Source organism: Barbatula barbatula, assembly GCF_947034865.1.
Source record: "Barbatula barbatula genome assembly, chromosome: 1".
Classification (NCBI taxonomy): Eukaryota; Metazoa; Chordata; class Actinopteri; order Cypriniformes; family Nemacheilidae; genus Barbatula; species Barbatula barbatula.
This window is the reverse complement of record NC_136766.1, coordinates 13960292-13968684: the sequence shown is the minus strand read 5'-3', so window position 1 is coordinate 13968684 and position 8393 is coordinate 13960292. Positions and strand designations below refer to the sequence as shown.

At 35.4% G+C, this 8393-nt stretch overlaps 1 long non-coding RNA gene across 1 annotated transcript; it reads right to left on the bottom strand.

Moving 5' to 3' along the window:
• Positions 1 to 5423: 5423 nt before the first annotated feature.
• LOC306902231 lies at positions 5424 to 8356 on the bottom strand. The gene is made up of 5 exons (XR_013787416.1): positions 8268 to 8356; positions 7569 to 7617; positions 7083 to 7190; positions 6853 to 6901; positions 5424 to 5847 (listed from the first exon to the last, which is right to left on the bottom strand). It is a non-coding gene; the product is annotated as an uncharacterized lncRNA (long non-coding RNA).
• Positions 8357 to 8393: the final 37 nt, after the last annotated feature.

The following is an 8393-nucleotide window of genomic DNA, read 5'->3' as shown; positions in this document are numbered from 1 at the left end:
ACATGTTAACAGATGAGAACATTCATACCGCACGCGTAAGCAGCGGTGCAGCGATCATTTTGTCGCCGAGTCTATTTTTGCTGCGCTGCTAACGCTCAATTGAAGCGACAGTGAGTTTTTAACAGTCGCCATGAGTTTCAAAACGACTATTGCCAGGAGTTATTTTGGCCAAAACCACAACGGCACATTTAAAGGAATTATAATACAACTAGATGTTATGGTTATATTGCTAATGAAGGAGTGGGAAACGATCGCATTAAGCTGTCAGTGTAGGCTACTCTCTGAAACCCAATGTCATAAGTATATTCTGAAAAAAAACAGATAAAACATACATCGTGTTATATGTTTATATTGCGTATGTGTGAGAGAAAAGCGATCGCATGACAAGTCAGTCACTCTCTATGGTGAGTTAACCCTTAAGTGACTTCGTATCCTTCAAATCACGATGGGTTTTTATTTATAACTTGTACTAAACAGATCTAAAAGAGCATGAAACAGGCGTATATAACAAACCATAGTTATGCAATCTACTTAAAAGCGCTTTGATGAAGTTCTGGAAGATATTTTGCTCAATGATGTATGTAAAGAACTTAATGTTAAACGGGTGCGGTATGAAACGGGTGGTGTTTCGAGTCAGATCCGTGGCTTGTTGGTTTTACATTTACGCAGTTGGCAGATGCTTCTATCTAAAGCGACTTACATTGCATTATCCATTACATTTATACATAGGTATCTGCAATCCCCTGGGATCGAACCCACAACCTTCCGTTGTTAACGCAATGCTCTTAACACTGAGCTACAGAAAAGCTAAATCTTAATTAAATATTTGGTGTTTTTAATTCTTACGAAACCTTTACCCTAACCCCAACCTTACTCTAACCATCTAAACTACCTATGATTGTTAAAATGACGAAAAAAACACGTTTGGGTGATGACGTCATACTCGAAACACCAAGGATTTAGCGAGAGCCCACCGGGGGCATACGAACTGCACACGGAGTGTGTGATCGGGCGTGATCATTTGGGGTGGGTGGGGCAGAAAAAAATAAACAACGGATCCATCACCCATGGGTGCAAGCTATACAGTAGGTGGCGGTACTAAGGACTGAACGGTATAAGGACATAAACAAGACAAGATGAAGAAGATGTGAATTGCATGTGAGCAGTGGCGTTTTGTCAGAGCGGTGGATAATCACATAAAGAGGTAAGCCATTTTTAGGTTTTAACTTTATTATTATTCCTTAAATTAACTATTTCAGAATATAACAGTTAGTTCAGGAGCGTCGCCATGAGCTCAATTTGAAATATGGAAAACCAAAACATGAAACGTTCTAAACTATGTTTTCATTATGATTGTGATTACTTCAAACTGAAGCAGTCAGAGTTGTTTTAAATGAGACAACACAACAATTAGGATACTTGTCGGAAGGCACAATCAACTATATCTATTTTAATTTGGTATTGCTTGGGTTTGTGTTTACAATCAAGTGCAGGTATACAGATTCATCTTTTGATGTCTGTGGTTCAAATACCTTAATTAACTGAAATTATAACTATTAAAAGGCTTTAATTAAATATGCTTATAATTGTACAAAAACGTTAAAATTGTGACATCTTTATATTTAAGAGGTGTGTCTACCTCTTCAAGCTATGTTGTAAAATTTCTAATATGTAACTTTTTTTGTTTACAGATCATTGTGAGGCTCCTTGTTGCAGCATCTCTGTAAGAATTAATGCAGGCTTCTTAAGGCCTATTGTCAGTCTAAATACCCTGCATTTAGGACGTTGACAATGTAGCATGAAATCATGGTGTGGAAGTGCAAAGTTTGCCAGTTGACATCATCTTCAAAGGGAGCTCTTTTGGTGCACTACAGACTAAAACATGGACCATTTACACATAGCCATACTATACCTTGCCCACATTACAACTGTCCATGCTTTTTCAAAACACACGGTGCCCTTCGCACACATTTGACTAGATATCATATAAATGAGGACACTTTGGAGCCAGAGGCAGTGCTTTCCTTTTACTGTAACATTTGTAATACACAACATTCTTCTGAAAAGGACTATTTTCAACATTTGTATAAACACCTCAGAGATCACGAAACTGTAGAATGTGTATTTTCTGGGTGTGATTTTAAGACAAACGTTAATGCAAACAATTTCACACAGGTGTCCCAAGACCTTTGGCCACAAGTGTACTGTTACTCTGATGAGAGTTAGTTGGCATGTATACTTATAGTTAGTAGAATGTCTAAAGTGGACCATTGAAATATTGTATGTAAAAATGAAGGTTATCATACCCAAAAGGTGTGATGTATAGAAGGATATTATGTCATTTACATACAGAGAGCAGCTAGTAAGAACTGTGTATGTAAACCTCACTCCACCGGGCATCAAGAGATGCAACCACCTCCAAAGGCAGCGAAGCTAGTTGAATCACACTTGGAGTGGTGCGAGTTGGCTCGGAATAAACATTTTAATAAGTGAACTGAACATTATTGACATCCCTCCACACAAGTATCAACAATTTTTTTAACGTTTTTTATTCTCTGAATACACCCTCTTTCATTGTTGAAACTGTACTTGAGCTATGTTATTGTGACTATTTGTGTCCACTAAAACATCATATTATTATTTTATTAATGTTAAAGTTAAACTAAGATGGTTAACTTAGTTACCATAGCATTTTAAACTGTTATAATAAAATGTTTTGTTTACAACCATACACAAATCAATTAAAAAAATGACATCCAACGCAGTATAGAGATAGACCGTATAAAACGACTCATGTAATGTTTGTTTTACAGTGTGACAACGGAGATGTGCAGCAAGATATACTGCAGCAGATAATGAAAATTGCCATCTGCAAAGGAGATCATCAGGAGGACATCAGCATCATCTTGGAGGGGGTGCAAGTAATGACTGGCTTGGGCAATTTGGCTAGAGCCTGTGCTGTTCTTCTTGGCCTCACGTATGCACTAAACCTCACCTACCCGAAAAAACTGAAGAACACATTTGAGGCCTTTCAAAAGCTGCTCTTGGAACTCGATGGGTGCAAGTTGTCCAGCAAATTACTATCACTTAAAAACAAACTCCTCATGACTTAGTTTGAGAGACAACGCATTGTACCAAAGTCTGTTGAAAACGAAATTAAGCGTTTGAGATTGGTCTACATGGTTTTGTTACATAACGTTTTGCTATAAATTTTTTTAAAAAAGTCCGGAATGTGAAACTTTCCCACACGTTTGTGGAACAAAAAGACCATTTTCAGTTATCTTGAAAATGGAAGTTTTTTTGTTTAAGTCTTAAAACTGCTTTGACGACTTGGCAGTACATTTTATTTTCAAGTCATTTTCATCAATACAAATGAGGAAATATTACTAACCTTATTTGTGAGACAACTTAAATAAATAAAGCACATTGCTTAAATGATAGAAAGTCATCATGTGCCGTTGATTGAAAAGTTAAGTGAATTTTACTAAAAATGTTTGTGAGACAACTTAAATAAATAAAGCACATTGCTTAAATGATAGAAAGTCATCATGTGCCGTTGATTGAAAAGTTAAGTGAATTTTACTAAAAATGTTTGTGAGACAACTTAAATAAATAAAGCACATTGCTTAAATGATAGAAAGTCATCATGTGCCGTTGATTGAAAAGTTAAGTGAATTTTACTAAAAATGTTTGTGAGACAACTTAAATAAATAAAGCACATTGCTTAAATGATAGAAAGTCATCATGTGCCGTTGATTGAAAAGTTAAGTGAATTTTACTAAAAATGTTTGTGAGACAACTTAAATAAATAAAGCACATTGCTTAAATGATAGAAAGTCATCATGTGCCGTTGATTGAAAAGTTAAGTGAATTTTACTAAAAATGTTTGTGAGACAACTTAAATAAATAAAGCACATTGCTTAAATGATAGAAAGTCATCATGTGCCGTTGATTGAAAAGTTAAGTGAATTTTACTAAAAATGTTTGTGAGACAACTTAAATAAATAAAGCACATTGCTTAAATGATAGAAAGTCATCATGTGCCGTTGATTGAAAAGTTAAGTGAATTTTACTAAAAATGTTTGTGAGACAACTTAAATAAATAAAGCACATTGCTTAAATGATAGAAAGTCATCATGTGCCGTTGATTGAAAAGTTAAGTGAATTTTACTAAAAATGTTTGTGAGACAACTTAAATAAATAAAGCACATTGCTTAAATGATAGAAAGTCATCATGTGCCGTTGATTGAAAAGTTAAGTGAATTTAACTAAAAATGTTTGTGAGACAACTTAAATAAATAAAGCACATTACTTAAATGATAGAAAGTCATCATGTGCCGTTGATTGAAAAGTTAAGGGAATTTTACTTTATTTATTAAGGTAAATTCCACAAAAAAAAATCCTTAAAAAATACTTAAAAAAAATAAGTGTAATAATGTTACCTAAATTTTTTTAAGTAAATAGCATGTTTTAATTTTTACAGTGTAGGCACGTCCTATAATTAGAAATAGTGTTGTCAGGAAACACCGTCAACGATGCGTTGCATGGTAATACGACATAAAATCCGTCGCTACCCATGGCTGTTTTCTAAATGAATAGGCTACTATGTATTCTCCTTTTTAAATCGAATGTACGTCGACCACTTCTTTTTCGGGGACCCACACTGTAAGAAAAAAACCCGTAAAAAAACGGTCAATGACTGGCAGCTGCGGCTGCCAAACATTGACCGTAAAAGTAAAGTAAAATACCCTAATTCAAAGAATGTGTAAAAACATTAAATTTACAGAAGATTTCATTAAATGTTTACAGGAAAATACCGTTTTTTTACAGATTTTCCCCAAATAATTATGATAAATCACCTTTAATAAAGGGAAAATTCTAAAAATTCTGCAGGTAAATACCGTCATTTTACAGATTTTCCCCAGATAATTATGATAAATCACCTTTAATAAAGGGACAATCCTAAAAATTCTGCAGGTAAATACCGTCATTTTACAGATTTTTCCCAGATAATTATGATAAATCACCTTTAATAAAGGGAAAATTCTAAAAATTCTGCAGGTAAATACCGTCATTTTACAGATTTTTCCCAGATAATTATGATAAATCACCTTCAATAACGGGACAATCCTAAAAATTCTGCAGGTAAATACCGTCATTTTACAGATTTTTCCCAAATAATTATGATCAATCACCTTCAATAACGGGACAATCCTAAAAATTCTACAGAAAAATACCATTATTTTACAGATTTTTGCTAAATTATTACGATCAGACACCAAAATCTGATCTTCAAAATTACTGTGAAATATCCTCAACTGCAAACATACTCAAGCAAGCAATACAAAATATATACATAATTTTCACTATTTCAATTAAAATGTCGTAGGAAATTAAATACAAATAAAGTAAACACCACTATTGATTCTAAAATCCTTTTATTTAATGAATTCAGATGTCAATTTACAATATCAACCAATTATTCACAAACAGTTATTTAGAACCCCCCAGGAGGAACTGAAAAACTAAAAATGGTACTTCTCCATGTGTGTAACGTGTGTCTGTAAGCATTTCTATCAAAATGAGGTCAAGATTTCCCCTTTGAAATGGATGGAGGAAGCAACAAATTGTGCTTGAGCTGAGGGAGTTGTGGTCTTCTTCATTCTCCTAACCCTTGGGGGCTCTGTATAAGGTAGTTCTGATAACATTTAAGATTCCTAACTATACAGTGTATTATTAAGTAAAATTAAAGCATACCACAAAAGGTCAATGAAACTGTAACAGAGGTGCAACCCAGCAGAAAGATCAGACTTCCTCCAAATGGCCAGTAATCGTCTGGTTCTGCTCCTGGAGGGAACACAAACACAGAGAGAAAATATTACTGAAATGTCTTTACTGTAAAAAGTAGGATTTTATTTATAGTTCATTTTAAATGAACACTGCTGGACTTTCACAGGAAATCAGTTCTGTAGCATTTTAGTGACTACGTTTTAAATGCAAAAAACTACTCAAGAATCCTCAGGTTCTTAGCTCTGGTCTGTGGTCAAGCAAACCCACACTCACAGATCAAGCAGTGTGTATGTTAACACGGCTCCCAGCTAAGAAGCTACAGGGATTTCTGCTAAACACATGGTGTAAATGACAACTTTTCAGGTCAATGTGGCTTGTCTGGACTTTTAAAAACTTGGATTACGATAGACAAGCAGTATGAAGGCCTTTTAATGTTTTTGTAAAGTTGTTTTTAACGTTTGCAACAAAGCCGCTGTGCTACAGTTGTTTGGGAGGATGCAGCAAGCTGTTTTCATGTGAAACTCCAGGAGTGTTTTGTGAATTGAAAAAAATAACCTGACCTTCTTTCAGAATGAGAGTTAGGTAATGACTGAATTTTAATTTAAAGTGAGCTACCTTTTTAAACAAACGTCATTTACATTTTCTATGAGACATTATAGTTAAAGGTTTTTACCCAGAAAAGATGTTAAAGTCAGTTAGGGTTAGAGTTAGTTAAAGCTATTTCCTGGATAACTTTGGGGAATGACCAGCCAACTTGCATTACTGTGCACTCCCATTGTGTTACAAATACTACTGGTCAGCATGATGGAAAAGTCATAGAAAACAGGAATTCATGTTTATGTGTGGAATGGAATTCATGTTTGTGCCACTATGTACATTTTCATATTTGAAAGAAGTTGTTTAACCATTGTTAACCATTTGGCACCACTGGATTCATACACCGCGCATATAGTAGATGAGTACAATATTGTTTGTCTTTGTGCTGACAAACTGGCAGTAATATGGCCACTAGTATACACATACATTCACAGTTTTTATGTCAGGATTAACATGAATACTCACTGGCTCCTAAGATCTTGTGGCAGGAGACTTTTCATTTCCAAAATGTCTGCTTCATGAGGGGAAAACACACAGACAAACAAAGAATATTAGCCAGTTTATTGTTGAAGACATAGGCATGCAAAACTGTTAATCAACAGCCTCACACATACATTCATTCTTACATAATATTCTTATTATGACTGATGTGAACTTGGTTTCATTCTCTGTATGTTGTGCCTCTGCTTGCCTACCTGTCCCTGGGTTTAATGCTGCACCCCAGCAGCCGGTGATATCTTGTCACTCCTGGTTCTTCAGCCTTCTCATGATCACACAGGTGATGCACAACTACAGGTTCTTTGCTGTGTGAAATACAGATGGACACAGTGAAGAATATGGTAAATGGATTGTTCTTGCATATATAGTGCTTTTCTAGCATTATCAACCAACCACTCAAAGCACTCAACAATACATGTCTATCATTCACCCATTCACACACTGATGGCAGGCTCTACCAGGGTGCCAACCCATGAGGAAACTCATGAGGGAGCCCTAATTATTTACACTCTCAACTAGATAAGGAACACCAAATAAGAGATAAGCATTCAATCTCATTCAGTCTCTCAGACTCACCAGGATTTATTAGGCAAATAGTATGATTCATATAAATACCTCTTAAACATTCAAATATTGCTTCCTTAAAAAATTTGGTAGTATAGGCTGTATATTTTTTAACTTACTTTGACTTTTCCCTCTGGCAATCATCACCTTGTCTTGATGAGCATCTCTCTGGAATTAAAATAATATTAGTAAATGTATGTATTATGTAAACACATACATAGAACTTAACATACATTTACTGTGTGTAATGCTGCTGCTACACTGCAATTTCCCAACTTGGGATCAATAAAGTATATCTGTCTGTCTCTCTCTCTCTCTCTCTCTCTCTCTCTCTCTCTCTCTCTCTCTCTCTCTCTCTCTCTCACACACGCACACGCACACTGTGACCAGAAGTTTGGCTGCATTGTAACTTTTAAATTAATATTTTCAGAAGGCAGTAAGGCTGTTACCACTCACCAAAACTGCTACCGTTATTACACAAGCACGTTATAACAACGTAACGTAAGTTAACGCTATTACTGAGCTGTACATTAGGTTGACTCAGCAACAAGTGTCTGTAATGTTAGTAACATAACGTTAATGGCATTATACATATTTGCTACCCGCAAACAGAACAAGCAAACCATCTCGACTAAAACCACACTCAATATTAACGTTGTGTTACCACATTAACCTGTAACATCAGTTAACGGTAATTACTCTGCATTTTGCTAGCTAACCTAACAGTCTGACAACGTTACAGTCTAAATTATGGATATGAACACAAACATGACTTTAGGTTATTAACTTAGAAAAATAACAGGGAGATGTTCTCTTACCTGATATCGCCAGTAATTCATTAGGAGTGGATCGACAGAGTAGCGCTGAAGTCCTGCAGCTGCAGCATTCAAACTGACGTACTTTCAAATGAAGGCGCGCTCAGTGCTCATTGGCCAGTTTCCTGG